The sequence below is a fragment of the Callorhinus ursinus genome, unplaced genomic scaffold (assembly GCF_003265705.2).
Source record: "Callorhinus ursinus isolate GAN/ISIS: 27379988/994484 unplaced genomic scaffold, GSC_fseal_2.0 scaffold3, whole genome shotgun sequence".
Taxonomy (NCBI): Eukaryota; Metazoa; Chordata; class Mammalia; order Carnivora; family Otariidae; genus Callorhinus; species Callorhinus ursinus.
Genome location: NW_027397065.1, coordinates 57,611,860 through 57,629,307, shown reverse-complemented (window position 1 = coordinate 57,629,307; position 17,448 = coordinate 57,611,860). Strand labels below are relative to the sequence as shown.

Below are 17,448 nucleotides of genomic sequence, written 5' to 3'. Positions count from 1 at the left end.
CCGGATACAGTGCCCACTTACAGTCTAGCTCACCAAGTACATGGGCTCAACCAAGGAAAAATGTAGTTAATCTGCTCTGACTTGAGCATCACTGCTTTTTTCAAAAAAATTGTTTATACACATGCAACAATCTTAGAATAGTAATTTTAGCTCACAACAGGGTCTTTGGATATATGGTCTGTTTTTGGAGGTTAGAAGATAAATGCAAAGGCTGACCTGTAAATACTCTTGATAGTTTTATCCTCTTTAATTACCTATGCATCTCTCCAAAGTACACTGGGTTAGAAAACCAGAATGTTGCTTTGTATCTTTGTCATTCTGCTAGCTTGATGTGTGAATGTGGAATATAATTTAATTGCTCTGGATCACAGCCTTATCTCTAAAATGTGAATTAATTGAGAGTAAAATCATAATGAGGATACTAAACAGAAAAATCTTCCTTCTTTCCAGTACCAGTAACATTAAAGTGTAATCCAATATCTTTTAAGCTAAGGAAATATTCGTGCTAATGTTGTCTATGCAGCATTAGTTATCTGGACGATGATTTAAAATATGCAGATACGTTTTTATAGATATGTTCTATTACAGGTGAGCTTCATGCACACCCATTCTTAGAATATTGATAATTTTGTTTGTTATGATTCTTTAAAATTGCATAGGTTCAGCCTCCAGTTATTAACATCTAAAACTTTGATGGAAAATGGGATATTTTATATCTCTGTAAAATGTGGTGATATTGCATTATTTATGCTAGATTTTTCAGATCTCTAATAGAAGGGCTTATTATTGTGACTGCATAAAGAATAGTTTATGAATTTATTAAAGTTAGAATCTAGTCATCTGAATCATTTATAAAAAAAGAGAACTGATTTGTAAATTTAATTTTTAAAATTCTGTGATTTCTCCAACGCACAACTTCCTGTAGCTTGCATGACTAGGAGGCTGTAATATTGCCAAGAAGCCAGGAAGAATGAGTCATCCAATCAGGAAACAGTGTTCCAATAGAGAAAACTTGCAGACAATTAAGACTTTTACCCCTTGACCCTTTCAAAACATTTAAATATATTTCAGAAGAATCATTCCTCAAATCACATATAAAATTTCCTGATATTTTAAGTAATCTTTACCACCTTTTTAAAGGTTTTTTTAAATTTATTTTTTATTTTTTTTAAATATTTTATTTATTTATTTGACAGAGAGAGACACAGCGAGAGCAGGAACACAAGCAGGGGGAGTAGGAGACAGAGAAGCAGGCTTCCCACTGAGCAGGGAGCCTGATGTGGGGCTCGATCCTAGGACCCTGGGATCATGACCTGAGCCAAAGGCAGACACCCAACGACTGAACCACCTAGGCATCCCTTAAAGGTGTTTTAAAGGTGTTTTTTATCTAGAATTTTTGTGTTTGTTTTTAACTACTAAAAAATTTGGATGAAAAATCTGGAGGATTTAAATGGTGAATGCAATTTTTTAAAAAAGTAAGTTTGGGCCAACTGGAAAACAAAATCCCACAATTATCATCTACCTGAGCCCCATGTGGCTGTGTCTGAGACTGTTCACCGTTACTGAAGGAAGCATGAACTGTTCATTATTTTCTGGCCACTGCTGTCATGTGATTTGGAGCCTCCTCACCTCTTAAAGTATGTGTGAGCCAAAATTCTCATGTCTCTAGGACCAGCTTAGCTTTACAATCTGCCTGCCATATGCCACCAAAACAGAAGGAACTCTCATTGTAGTAAAAATATATTTTAGAAATTGATCAAAATAAATTGGAGTCCAGATGCAGGATGGGAGTCCTCCAACCAGAGTCTGCTCTAAATCAGTCGAAAGCTACCCAGGCTGACAAGGCACAATTCTACAATGCATTGTACCACAGGACTGGCTTTTTGGTTGTGGAATGTAGTTTTTATCATTTTCCCATTTCTGTTCTTGCAGTGGATCCTTTTTTCTCTTTCCTCTCCATGCACTTACCTTTAGCACCTCTGCATCTGCCTCTAATGTGTTGCTTTTCTACTAAATTTGAGGGGGGAACTTAATTCAGGGAGTCACTGTTACTAACAATCTATTCTCACTGAGAAAAAAGTGGAAATAATCTATTTGTATCATTTAGTAGACATCTGGCATCCCCTCTAAATATTACTTTATAAAACTACAATACTGAAGTTGAAGATCATTTTTCATTAAATATGTTAATACTAAGTATTTTAATAGTGGTTTTTTCCCAATGGCTTAAAAACTTCCAAAATTTTGTCTCATTAATTTTAGTAATAACTTGGTGAAGTAGGAGGGCAGCAAGAAATCTTTTAAATTGAAGGTATTATTCTAAGATAATTTTACTTGGTAAAGCTGAAGGAGTGAATGTGAAATATAATCATCTACCTTATATTATCATCCAAATATATGTTTGTACCCTTTAAATAAAATATTGGTAGAGTCAGAAAAAAGTTGAAAATATTTTGTATCAAAGCAGTTTAGACTTGCTTCATTTGTATAGTAGAAGTACTTAATTGTATTTGAAGTTCACACTATCAATCTACTAAGATCGAAACTCATGGGTTCTCATGCACTGTTAGTGGGAATGCAACCAGTGCAGTCACTATGGAAATAAAAAATTAAAAATATAATTACCATGTGATCCAGTAATTACACTACTGGGTATTTACCCAAAGAATATGAAAACACAAATTCAAAAGGGATGCACCCCTATGTTTACTGCAGCATTATTTACAATAACCGAAGTATGGAAGCAGACCAAGTGTCCATTTATAGAAGAATGGATAAAGATATGACATACTAAAGAAAACCAACAAATCATGAAAGAAAGACAAGAAAGGATCAGAGAAAATCTTCAGAAAGAACCACAAAACAAGTAACAAAATGACAATAAACACATATCTATCAGTAATTACTCTGTATGTAAATAGACTAAACACTCCAATCAAAAGACATAGGACATCAGAATGGATTAAAAAAACAAGACCCACCTGCATGCTTCCTACAAGAGACTCATTTTAGACCTAAGGACACCTGTAGATTGAAAGTGAAGGGATGGAGAAACATCTGTCATGCAAATGGTTGTCAAAAGAACAATGGAGTAGCAATACTCATAGCAGACCGAATAGATTTTAAAACAAAGACTGTAAGGGCTCCTGGGTGGCTCAGTTGGTTAAGCAACTGCCTTCGGCCTGGGTCATGATCCTGGAGTCCCAGGATCAAGTCCCACATTGGGCTCCCTGCTCAGCGGGGAGTCTGCTTCTCCCTCTGCCCCTCCCCCTCTCGTGTTCTCTCTCTCTTTCAAAGAAATAAATAAAAATCTTAAAAAAAACAACAAAGACTGTAACAAGAGACAAAGAAGGATATTATATAATCATAAAAGGGACAATCCAACAAGAAGATATAACAATTGTAAATATTTATGCATCCAACATAGAAGCATCCAAATATATAAAACAGTTAATAACAAACATAAAGGAACTAATCATATATAAAACAGTTAATAAACATAAAGGAACTAATCAATAGTGATACAATAATAGTAGGGGATGTTAACACCCCACTTACATAAATAGACAAGTCATCTAAACAGAAAACCAACAAGGAAACGATGGCTTTGAATGATATACTGGAACAAATGGTTTTAACAGATAATTCAGAACATTCCATCCTAAAACAGCAGAATACACATTCTTTTCAAATGCACATGGAGCATTCTCCAGAATGGATCACATATTAGGCGTCAAAATTACCCTCAACAAATTCAAGAAGATCAAAGTCATACTATGCATTTTTTTGGACCACAGTGCTATGAAACTAGAAGTCAACCACGGGAGAAAACCTGGAAAGACCACAAATACATAGAGATTAAGTAACATGCTACTAAACAATGAATGGGTCAACCAGGAAATAAAAGAAGAAATTAAAAAATGCACGGAAACAAATGAAAATGAAATACAATTGTCCAAAATTTTTGGGATGTAGCAAAAGCAGTTCTAAGAGGGAAATTTATAGCAATCCAAGCCTACCTCAAGAAGCAAGAAAAATCTCAAATATGCAACCTAACTTTACACATAAAGGAGATAGAAAATGAACAATAAACGAAACTTAAAACTAGTAGAAGGAAGGTGATGATAAAGATTAGAGCAGAAATAGATGATATAGAAACTAAAAAAAAAAAAAAAAAAAGAACAGATCGATGAAACCAGGAGGTGGTTCTTTAAAAAAAATCAATAAAATTGATAAGCCTCTAGCCAGACTTACCAAGAAAAGAGAAAAGACTCAAATAAATAAAATCACACATGAGACAGGAGATATAACAACCAACACAGATGACACAAAGAAATGGAAAGACATTCCATGCTCATGGATTGGTAGAACACATATTGTTAAAACGTCTATACTACCCAAAGCAATCTACGCATTTAACGCAAACCCTATCAAAATACCAATAGCATTTTTCACAGAACTAGAGCAAACAATCTTAAAATTTGTATGGAACCACAAGAAACCCCAAATAGCCAAAGCAATCTTGAAAAAAAGCAAAGTGGGAGGCATCACAATTCCAGACTTCAAGTTATATTACAAAACTGTAGTGATTAAGATAGTATGGTACTGGCACAAAAACAGACACATAGATCAATGGAACGGAATAGAAAACCCAGAAATGAACCCATAATTATATGGTTAATTAATCTTTGACAAAGCAAGAAAGAATATCCAAAGGGAAAATGACTCTTCCTTCAACAAATGGTGTTGGGAACTGGACAGCTACAAGCAAAAGAATGAAACTGGATCACTTTCTTACACAATACACAAAAATAAATTGAAAATGGATTAAAGACCTAAATGTGAGACCTGAAACCATAAAAATCCTAGAAAGGAAAACAGGCCATCACTTCTTTGACATCAGCCATAGCAACTTTTTTCTAGATAGGTCCCCTGAAACAAGGGAAACAAAAGCAAAAATGAACTATTGGGACAACTTCAAAATAAAGAGCTCTGCACGGTAAAGGAAACAATCAAGGAAACTAAAAGACAACTTACAGAGTGGGAGAAGATATTTGCAAATGACGTTTCTAATAAAGGATTAGTATCCAAAATAAATAAAGAACTTAAAAAACTCAACACCCCAAAAATGAGTAATACAACTAAAAAATGGGCAAAAATCATGAATAGACATTTCTACAAAGAAGACATACAGATGGCCAACAGACACATGAAAAGAGGCTCATCATCACTCACCATCAGAGAAATGCAAATCAAAACTACGATGAGATATCACCTCACACCTGTCAGAATGGCTAAAATCAAAAACACAAGAAGTAACAAGTGTTGGCAAGGATGTGGAGAAAAAGGAACCCTCATGCACTGTTGGTGGGAATGCAAACTGGTGCAGCCAATGTGAAAAACAGTATGGAGTTTCCTCAAAAAGTTAAAAATAGACTACCTTATGACCCAGCAATCGCACTATTGGGTATTTACCCAAAGAATACAAAAACACTAATTCAAAGGAATACATGCACCCCTATGTTTACAGCAGCACTATTTTCAATATCCAAAGTATGGAAGCAGCCCAAGTGTCCATGGAATGATGAATGGGTAAAGAAGAACTTATATATATAGTGTATAATATAATTTAATGGAATATTATTCAGCCATAAAAAAGAATGAAATCTTGCTATTTGCACTGACATGAATGGAACTAGCAAAGTAATATAACTTGAAGTCCGGAATTGTGATGCCTCCCACTTTGCTAAGTGAAATAAGTCAGTCAGAGAAAGACAAATACCATATAATTTCATTCATATGTAGAATTTAAGAAACAAAACAAAGGAACAAAGGGAAAGAGACACACACACACACACACACACACACACACACACACGTGCGTGCACGCACAAACCAAGAAACAGACTCTTTACTTCAGAGGACTGATGGTTACCAGAGGGGAGGATGGTGGGTGGATGGGTTAAATAGGTGAAGGGGCACAATTATCACGATGAGCACTGAGTAATGTATAGAACTGTGGAATCATTATATTGTATGCCTGAAACTAATGCAACACTGTATTTTAACTATATTGGAATTAAAATTAAGCAAAACAATAAAATTCATGAATTTTGATCTCATTTCATATATTCTTCAGAAAGAAAAAAGTTCTGACTTTAGAGAGTGGATTATAACACTATGATAAATCTGGTATCATTTTGTATTATATAAAACACATTTTTTGTTTCATTGAAAATGACAGAAAATCACAACTGAAAAGCCTGAGGAAATAAAATTATTGGTACATAAGTATATAATAGATTTTTCTTATAATAGTGGTATCTTTGTTAATAAAGAGCATATATTCCACTAATGTTTTATTTAAGGACACTTCATCATCCCTGATAGATAAGACAGAGTACATAAGAAGCATTCTAGGTAAAACCAAATACAAATGACTGTAGGTCTCATATCCACCACTGTTTTTCAAGTACTCCATGACCCATCCACAGTATATCAGTTTCCTAGAAAATCTCAAACATTTTTCTGCCTAATTTTTTGCTGTAGAATTTATAGCAGAAATAACAAGACTCCCACCAAAGTCTGTCCTTTGCCTTTTCCATACGTATAGAGTTGTTAGCTAGTCACAGAGCTGCCCAGCTAAACTACATTTCTCAGCCTCCTTAAGCAGAACATAACTAAGTTCTCATGAATGAAGTGAGTAGAAGTGATGCATGTTTTCCATGTTCCCTTCCTTGTCTTGAGCTAGAAGACAGACATGTCCATGGCACAGCTTAAAACACACATATAAGAACAATATTCTAGGACAGTGGTTCTCAAAGGGTGGTCTTTGGACCACCACCAGCAGCAGCAACTGAAATTTTGTTGGAAATGCAAATTCTCAGGCAGTCTAGACCTAATGAATCAGAAACTTTGGGAGTGGGGCCCACAAATGTGTATTAAGGAGCTCTCCAGGTGATTATGATGCATATTAAAATTTGAGGGTCATTGTCTGAGGGGACACTGGAGAAACAACTTGGAAGAACCTGTATTAAAAATGGCCATCTAAAACAGTGCCACCCCACTCACCAGGCTTCTCATCTCACAACATTTATTAGTAAAATCATATAGTTCTTTGGGTCACTGAATTGTTTATGTCCTTCTTACAGCAGTTCAACATTTGTCCTAATTGGTATTTATTCAATCCGGAATTGCCTGTTTAATATTTCCCCCTTGTTTAATATTTCACTTGATAAAATTAAGATCCTACCTCAGTCTTTGTCAGTTAGCACTAGCCCATTTGCCTAATGTCAAAAACCACCTGGCCATTTTTGCTTTCCTTTAATCTATTATACACATTGTTGACTGAACACTCTTTTAAAAATTTCAAATCTAATCTAATCTAACTCTTCTGCATCAAATTCTTACTAGATTCTCATAGCAGTTATGCTACAGAACAACATGGTTAAGGAGGCCTATGAGGTTCCACCCAATCTAACACAAGTTAAGCTCTCCAGTCTCATCCAGAACCATTTCACTTTTCTCAGCTCTAATCACACTTTCCTGTCTGTTCTTGAATCATGGCAAACTTTTTCACACCTCAGTGCTTTTCCCCATGTTGCTCACTTCACTATCTCCCTTCTACTCATTCTTAGGTTTCTTCTTAAATATAATTTTTTCTTCTCTCCCACCCCCACTGAATCTCATATGAATCAAACCAAAGTCCTAAAATCTCTTATCATGTCTTCACATTTCCTTTCATAGCACTTTACAATTTTTATAACTGACTGCTTTCTATAAATCTTGTTTCTGGATGTCATGTCCCTCCCTCTCCCACCGTACTACAGGAGGCTTGATGAGGGAAAGTACCATATTTATTTGCTCACATTGTGTGCCTAGCATCTAGTACCAGACCTGACACATAGTAAGGGTTTAATAAATATACACTGAATGGAAAAAAAAAGGATTATTTGAGATCTGACTCATGTAACATCTATCTCTGAAGACTATTTGGATCATGATTCCTTATAAAAGAATGTCATTTCCAGTGGTTTTATTAACCAGAGTGTCCCTATCTACTTACAATTCCTGTTCCTGTTTAACATAATCTATCAGTAAGCATTTATGTAATGATCTATTTGATCTTGGAACGTTAGAATCTAGGTTAAGAGTACACCGTATCTCATGCACTGCTGTGATTTGTTTTCCTATAAGACAGCTTCAATTACTATATCCCATTGCTAAAATTTGCTGTGGATATCCTTCTCCCAATGTATAATCTCATCATTCCCACATTCAAAACTATTGTAGGTGGACTATAACCCAATCTGATTTCACAGTTTCCCCAGCAAGATAGTTATTGCTTTATTCAAATTAGACAATTCAGTATTCCCACATATTCTCACCTCTGGGCCTTTGCACATTTAACCCTGTCTGCCAGGAGTCTTCTTGAAATTAGGGCTTTTCTCTGGGAGACATTTGCCTCACAGTGACTATCTCTGCCTGCTGATTTCCCCTGCATTCTTCAAGGCCCATTTCAAATGGTTTCCAATGATCTGACTAAGCAAATGCAAGTTACATTCAGTAATTCTTATCCATTGGGCATTCTTGTCAGATTAGTGGATCCCTGGTGACCAAGCTTCTGCCCCGTGAAAGTGCATAATAGTGTATTTATGTCTTATGATATGGAAGGGGCAGAAATACAATACAGCAAAACACTTGAAAGCGAACTTCAGGGAGTACATTCAAATGAAAATTCAAACATTTCTAAAAAATTAAGTCAATAGATCAATCAGAAAAGAAAAATGGTAGAAAATGCAACTCTACTTTTGAGCTATTACAAGAAGCTGTCAGATGAGCTATAAATGATAAACGTAAGTGGCAAAGAATTACATGAAGTATTGCTGAGAACCAATTTTTACCACTTTGTACAGTCCTGAAACCATGAATACTAACAATAAAGATATGGGAAATTTTAGCCTATCACATGGAATATTGTTACAGAAAGTATCACTGAGTGAAAAGGGATACCATATCTCCCAGTGGGATATATTAAAATACAAAGATTGGTTGAAAGTCAGTGGTATGAGAGATTTAGATTGGCAAAATTCTATTTTTCACTTTTGTTAAATTAACAGCCTCAAACTCCTTCCCGTTACCTGTCCTGATCTTTGTTACAGTACTTAGTTAACGTAAGAAAATTTTTTCTCAGCTGAAAATGTAAAGCATCATCATTCTGCCAGGAGCCTGATTTGTTAGCAGCTCAAGTGGCCACATGAAGCTAACCCAAGGGCTACTGCACTGCTGTTTTTCTAGGAGAAAATCTTGAAGATAGTCTCAGTCGTAGGATCTCCTTGGCCTGAGAACATTTGGCAGCATTACCACTTTAACATACCAGAGTACATTAAATTCAGCTCCTGGGAAGCAAAAAGTATATGGTATAGCAGAATTGGAAATCTTTCTGACTAATTACGGAACCATGTGGGAGTTGTGCTCATGGCATTCTCATTTGTAAAGGAAGGAAGAAAGCTTTTACGAATAAGGAAGAAAAGCAAGTGAAACATTTTGCTGAATGCACATGGATTTTAGAGCTACATCTCCCCCCCACAAAATGTTCCCAGTCAAAATGAAGGCATCAAGCCATTTTTATTTTAAGCATTGGGTCAATTTGACATTCCAAGGTCCAGATAATTATAACTTCAAAGCCTCTTAGCTTTTCTGAAGACAAATACTATCATAGTTTACAAAATCAGTCAATCAAATTAGCAGCTCAACGGACTAAATTTCTTGATAATGAAGATAGGTTGAAAAGCAGGATGTAACTGTTCTTTTCTTTTTAACTGAATAATAGAATTACCTACAAACTATGTAGTCACTACTACAAATTGTTCCTCTTTGCTCTAGTCATAGTTTGTTTTTGTTTTTTTTTTTAAGACTCAGAATTACATGACAGCAGTAATAAACTCTCCCATCCATCTGTTTGAGATAATGGGTTCCATCATGTCGTAAAGGAGAACACAATCCTGATCAACACAGAAACTAAGAAATTGTGTCATCCCTGATGAAAGGCACTTAGGTAATATACCTTTCATTTACAGAGAAATAAATCTCAGAATTCCAGAGGGGAAAGCATATTGAAAATTAAGTTTTTATCTATGTTTAAGCTAAATACATACGTATAATACATAAGCAAGTACTTGCTATAACATGTGAGGCAGTATCTTTATAATATGTTTGTATACAAGTAAGTAAATAACATGACAAATATTTTTTAAAGATGTGCTCATGTATGCTCAAGTGGCAGCATTCAGAAAAGTTCAAATTATGAACTGTTAGTTCTATTTATGTTAGAATACAGTCCAGACCTATAAACATTCTAAATCCTCACTGTCCCATCTGAGTACTGTTGTGTCCTCAGCATCATAATATCAAGGTTTCTGTGTGCAGGGCTGAATGACACAGTAGCTGAGACACAGGTGTTCCCAGTTTCTCTCCTGACAGATAAAATATACACAATAAATAGGTTACTATAGGTTGAGATGATCAGAGATGTCACAGCCCTCCAAAGGGAAGTGCAGAACCTACGTAAACAGTGAAAGGGGTAAAAATATATAAAAGGGTAGGACGAAGGGTGTAGCAAGTCACACTCATTTGGTTTGTTGAAAGAACAATAATTATTTGGCCGGAAATGAGGTTTGATTGAGAGATCTGCAAGAGTTTAAAAGTTGATTTGGCATCATTCTTCCTCTACTCAAATTATTTTTGAAGTGCATATTACCAAGAAAATGTCTATATTAACCATAATAACTTTATCTAACTGATGTGAAATCTCCTTTATGGCAAATGAGATTTGAGTGGATTGAAAATGAGAGCAGGTCTTGGCACTTAGCTTTTTGTCTCTGGTCATACCATTAGCTTATACAAATTTGGAAGATTAGACTGATTAGAAAAGAAAAAAAAAAGATTTCTATGGAATAAGAAATGTATGTGACAGTCCTGATTATAGTTCTTCATTTACAAGGAAAGAATAAGGATCGATGGATTTTTAACTAAAACCAAGAAAAAATATTTGCCTGGAATGACTAGATTTAGAATATTATGTCTTAGGTATGATTACACAAAACTATATAACGTGATGTAGTTTCATACAGGATTACTTAAAACTCACTTCTATGATTGAGAGACTACTTATATTAAACCGTACCTTCTTTTTCCAAAGGGCCTTTAATGAACATCATATAAACTCTTGCAGAGATGAAGAAAATCTTATCATTGTTCTTTTGGGTAAATTTAGCTTTTAAATTTCTTATCATTATTAAATTGAGAATATGACATTTAAAAAACTTTATAGAACATAATCAATATTTAAAGCCTGGAGTAGCACTGGCTCACTGCCTTGTGCTCTACCATTAGAAAGCACAGTATATTTAAAAAAAAAAATCATTCCTGCCCCTGTCTTGGATTTATACACTCTGCTTCCTGGATTCAGGAAGCTATTCAATGTATAAAGGTATTTCAATTTGATAATTCCCTCATATAATTAAAGTGATTTTTTGGTCATATTCAAACTTCACATTAAAAATCCCTCATGGCTTTCTGCTCATGGTTGCCGCTGAGTAAGCATCATTAAAGTCTCCCCTCCCACTGCTGCCATGTCTAAGTCAAAGTCTCCCAAAAAGCCTGAATAGCTGTGGAAACTCTTCGTCGGAGGGTATAAAACAACTGATGAGAGTCTCAGGGGCCATTTTGAACAATGGGGAATGCTTACGGACTGTGTGGTAATGAGAGATCCAAATACCAAGAACTCCAGAGGCTTTGGGTTTGTCACGTATGCCACTGTGGAGGAGGTGGATGCAGCCATGAACGCAAGGCCACACAAGGTGGATGGAAGAGTTGTGGAACCAAAGAGGGCTGTCTCAAGAGAAGATCCTCAAAGACCTGGTGCCCATTTAACTGTGAAAAAGATTTTTGTTGGTGGCATGAAAGGAGACACTGAAGAACACCATCTAAGATATTGTTTTGAACAGTACAGGAAAATTGAATTGATTGAAATCATGACTTGACCGAGGCAGTGGCACAAAGAAAGTCTTTATTTTTGTAACATTTGATGACCATGACTCTGTACACAAGACGACAGTCTTGTGTCTGTACAAAGATGCCACACTGTGAATGGCCACAACTGTGAGGTAAGGAAAGCCCTATGCAAGAGAAAGCAAAGGGGCCGAAGTGGTTCCAGAAACTTTGGTGGTGGTCATGGAGGTTTTGATGGGAATGACAACTTTGGTCGTGGAGGAAACTTCAGTGGGCGAGGGGGCTTTGGTGGCTTATTGAGGTGGTGGCAGATATGGTGGCAGTGGGGATACCTATAATGGATTTGGTAATGATAGAAGCAGCTCTGGAGCACCTCTGGAGGTGGCAGAAGCTATGATGATTTTGGCAATTACAACAATCAATCTTCAAATTTTGGAGCCATGAAAGGAGGAAATTTTTGGAGGCAGAAGCTCTGGCCCCCCATGGTGATGGAGGCCAATACTTTGCCAAACCAGGAAACCAAGGTGGTTATAGTGGTTCCAGCAGCAGCAGTAGCTACAGCAGTGGCAGAAGGTTTTCATTACTGCCAGGAAACAAAGCTTAGCAAGAGAGGAGAGCCAGAGAAATGACAAGGAAGCTACAGGTTACAACAGATTTGTGAACTCAGCCAAGCACAGTGGTGGCAGGGCCTAGCTGCTACAAAGAAGACATGTTTCAGATGGAGCCAAGGAGTGGGCTCTCAGCCTGGGGTTGCCATAAACCATCATCCATGACACAGTTGGGCCACTGCCCCTCCAGCAGGGACCCAACAAGCAGCAGATCCAGGGAGACTCCCCTTCCTCCCCCGGGAGGAGTGGCATGGGAGCACACCGCAGGGATCTGCTGGGTTTGGAGACTCCATACGGGGTCATGTGTCAGAGATAGAAACTCTCAGTCATGGGCTGGGTGAGCACGGAGTGCTGCCGGAGACCGGGGAGATGGGAGTGATTGACTGCTTTTCCTGGGGGCTCACTGAGGAGTGGGGCCCCGAGTACTCATATGTATGGGCAAACAACTCAAGGACTGTATTTGTGACTAATTGTATAACAGCTTATTTTAGTTTCTGTTCTATGGAAAGTATAAAGCATCCCAACAAAGGGTTTTAATGCAGATTTTTTTTTCTTTTTTGCACCCATGCTGTTGGCCGCTAAATGTAATAGTCTTCACTGAATAAATGTGTCTTTAAAAAAAAAAACCTTTCATGTACATCAAGTATACCAAGGTGAGTGGGAAATTTCTTATTCTAAATTCAGTATGAATTTAGAATTGTGTTAAAATTCTTGCTTATTACAGAGGGAAACTGCACACCTAAAAACTGCTATTACCATAATTATATGACAGGAAAGAGAATGACAAGTCTAAAAATAGTAGTAGGTTCCCCAGGGCTGCCCAAGTATAAGAACTAAGTTGCAGTAGTACAAAGACATAGGATGATCAAAAACAGTTTCATTTCCTGAAGATGAGATAAACTGCAGACATATCTAGAAAAGAGAGGAACCACCCAAGGTCAGTTAAAAAAATGGAATACTCACTTTGGGGAGTTTGTCTAGAAAGATATTTTCCAAAGTGCACTCTAATCAATTAAAATACATGGGGGTTTGGCATGGAGGGCAAACACAATAAGTTAAATGTTCAGGGTGCACACACTTATCCAAAGAAACCACACTTTGATACATTTTTTCAATCAACATTTCCAAACTTACTTGGCCAGGGAACAAATATATATACCACTGGCCCTTGAAATAAAGTGGGAGTTAAGGGTGCTGACCCCATAGCACAGTCGAAAATCTGCATATAACTCTGACTCCGCTAGAACTTAACTACTAACAGCCTATATAAAGTGGTCTCTCGTATACTGGTTTACAATTGTAAATGGTAATCCAAGGATCACGACTCCTGGAGGTATCAAAGCGCCACAGAGGTGGAGAGGGTAGAGTGAGAATTTTCCTGATGGGATTACTGAGCAGATTTCTTCAGAGAGAGTGACTGTTCTGCTATGAGTCCCTTACCCAGCCCCCTATATCTTCTAACACTTGACCTGGGGGTACAGCTTCAAGAAAATCACTTGGGGATCTCGGAACTAAGGTCACATAGTTGGGAGGCATGGATCTGGGGTTTGAATCACATATGAGAACACATAAATAACTTGTGGACAGGGTCTGATGCCTGCCAAGGAATTGGAGAAGGCTGGACACAGGCTCCTCATTGCTTTGGTGGTGGAGGCAGCTGAGTACTGAGGGATGGGTTAAGAGAGGGATGCAGGGGTGCCTTTCTGTGGACCAGATCTGAGCCATATAGCAGAGACAGCATTACATCTTGGGTCCTGTCCAAGAGTACCACCTGGCTGAGCAAGAAGCCCAGAGCAGAAAGAGATTGGAGATAACTACTCAATTTACAGGACCTCATCTAGGGAAGTGCAGGAGAGAGACTCGATGGGTGTTACCTGAAGAGCCCAAAGGATCTCATAAAGGAAGTGTCAGCCTTAATCATCTGCCATACCCACCAAAGGACACTTGTAGCAGGAGATTAAAACTTCCTCTTCCCTTCCTTTTCCTCCCTCCTTGTGTCTTCTCCCTGATAACGAACAGCAGCTCCTCGTAAGCTTATGACAGGAGAGAGAAGAGAGCCTCTGGAATATGTCTACTTTCTTCATTTCTGGCTTCTAGCCCCAAAAAGTTCTGGGGGAGGGATTTTATTTGTTCAGAAAGGATGACCTTCTCTAAATAAACTTAAAGTGACAACTGAAAACAAAAAATATTATTGCTTTTGGCTATTTCTGAAGTTGAGCTTACTCAGTCTACCAGTTATAGAAAGTTTGAAGCTTGCTAGTAATTCAGAGCAGAGCATCAGGAGAGGCACATTTTAAATGCCACCTGTCTCACATTATAAAGTTTCCATATCTGACAGAAGGGCAAAATGTTGCTGTCTGAAATGTCATAGAACACAAAACACGATGACCCATGAAATCAGCAACATACATTGTGATTCAAGTCAGAGTTTAATCTGCAATGCTACACTGGATCATTGCAATTTTTTTGTTAAGAGAGAAGATGATGATGATGATTATGATGATGATGATAATACTCTAGCCCTGTCAGATTATTATCATTGGTAAATTGTGTAGGTAAGAATCTCATAATCAGAGGACCGACTGTGACTCCTTAGGATGATAGAACAACTTCAGGTTGGGAGACCCCAAATGAACAGATGTTCCCTAGGAAGGCAGAATTAAATGACTCAGATTCCAGACATACACAGTGGGCCAGATGACTTGCAGGAGACAAGTGCAGTAGACTAGATTAGATTAATACTTTCACTGGAGCCCAGCAGTATGGCGAGTGATGGCGAGACAATAGAGTGTTATGTCTAGGTATGAATTCTGGGTCCAATTTTACTGATCAATGAGAATGGCAGAACTCCAGTGCTAGGGGAATACAGCACATAGAATTCATGGCTTTTTTCCCCCTGATTCTTTAGTCTTCCAAAGTTAATTTTTTTAATTTTCTTTTTTTTTTGAATTTTTCTTTTTTCCCCTTTTTAACCATCTTACCAATGCCTTTTTTAAAAAATCTTTTTTATTTTTCATTTTTAGAGTCATATTCTATCCCTTCATAGTAGTTAACCTTATTTTTGGTATACATTAAGTTATTCTCTTAACTTAAGGGATACAGTTTCTTCTAACAGACCGAAATATACCCTAAATTTCTAGTGTATAGCTTTGTTCTAGTCTCCTGCCTGATCACATTCTCTCCCTTTTTTTTAAATTTCTCTTCTTTCTTTTCTCAACCAACTTCTTATCTTATCAATTCTTTTTATAAAATCTTTTGTAATTTTCATCTTTACAGTCATATTCCATCCCTTCATCATATACCCTTATTTTTGTACATATATAAGCTTTTCTTTCCTTAAAATTTTAGGAGGCAGTTTCTTCTAACAGAACAAAATACACCCAAAATCTAGTGTGTGGCACTGATCTATGCACCAGCCAGATCATATTTGATCATATTCTGTTTTTTTTGTTGGTTTGTTTTTATCTTTTTCTTTTTCTTTTTTTTTTCTTTTTTCTATCTTTCTTTCCCTTTCTTTTCCCCTGGTAACAGGTCTCTTCTGATTTGTTTAGTGTATATTTTCTGGAGACATTGTTACCCTGTTAGCATTTTGTGCTTTCATTCATCTGTTCTCCTCTGGACAAAATGAAAAGATGGGAAAAAAATCACCTCAACAAAAAGAACAAGAGGCAGTACTGACTGCCAGGAACCTAATCAGTATGGAAATTAGTAAGATGTCAGAAATAGAGTTCAGAACGACGATTTTAAAGATACTAGCTGGGCTTGAAAAAGCATGGAAGATATTAGAGAAACCCTTTCTGGAGAAACAAAAGAACGAAAATCTAACCAGTCGAAATCAAAAAGGCTATTGATGAGGTGCAATAAAAAAATGGAGGCTCTAACTGCTAGGATAAATGAGGCAGAAAAGAGAATTAGTGATATAGAAGACCAAATGATGGAAAATAAAGAAGCTGAGAAAAAGAGAGATAAACAACTACTGGATAATGAGGGCAGAATTCGAGAGATAAGTGATACAATAAGACGAAACAATATTAGAATAGTTGGGATCCCAGAAAAAGAAGAAAGAGAGAGAGGGGCAGAAGGTATATTGGAGCAAATTATAGCAGAGAACTTCCCTAATTTTGGGGAAAGAAACAGGCATCAAAATCCAGGAGGCACAGAGAACACCTCTCAAAATCAATAAAAATAGGTCAACACCCTAACATCTAATAGTAAAAGTTATGAGTCTCAGAGACAAAGAGAAAATCCTGAAAGCAGCTTGGGAGAAGAGATATGTACCCTACAATAGTAGAAACATTAGATTGGCAACAGACCTATCCACAGAGACCTGGCAGGCCAGAAAGGACTGGCATGATTTCTTCAGAGCACTAAATGAGAAAAATATGCAGCCAAGAATACTATATCCAGCTAGGTTGTCATTGAAAATAGAAGGAGAGATAAAAAGCTTCCAGGACAAACAAAAACTAAAGGAATTTGCAAACACGAAACCAGCCTACAAGAAATACTGAAAGGGTTCCTCTAAGAAAAGAGAGAGCCTAAAAGCAACATAGACCAGAAAGGAACACAGATAATATACAGTAACAGTCACCTTACAGGCAATACAATGGCACTAAATTCGTATCTTTCCATAGTTATCCTGAATGTAAATGGGCTTAATGCCCCAATCAAAAGACACAGGCTATCAGATTGGATTAAAAAACAAGACCCATCGATATGCTGTCTGCAAGAGACTCATTTTAGACCCAAAGACACCCCCAGATTGAAAGTGAGGGGGTGGAAAACCATTTACCATGCTAATGGACACCAAAAGAAAGCTGGGGTGGCAATC

At 37.0% G+C, this 17,448-nt stretch overlaps 1 protein-coding gene and 1 pseudogene across 1 annotated transcript in view; one reads left to right on the top strand and one right to left on the bottom strand.

Moving 5' to 3' along the window:
• Positions 1-17,448, bottom strand: part of HCN1 (hyperpolarization activated cyclic nucleotide gated potassium channel 1) — a 413,758-nt gene that overhangs the window by 96,578 nt on the left and 299,732 nt on the right. The window lies entirely within an intron of this gene.
• LOC141371559 (heterogeneous nuclear ribonucleoprotein A1-like 2) lies at positions 11,634-12,616 on the top strand (annotated as a pseudogene).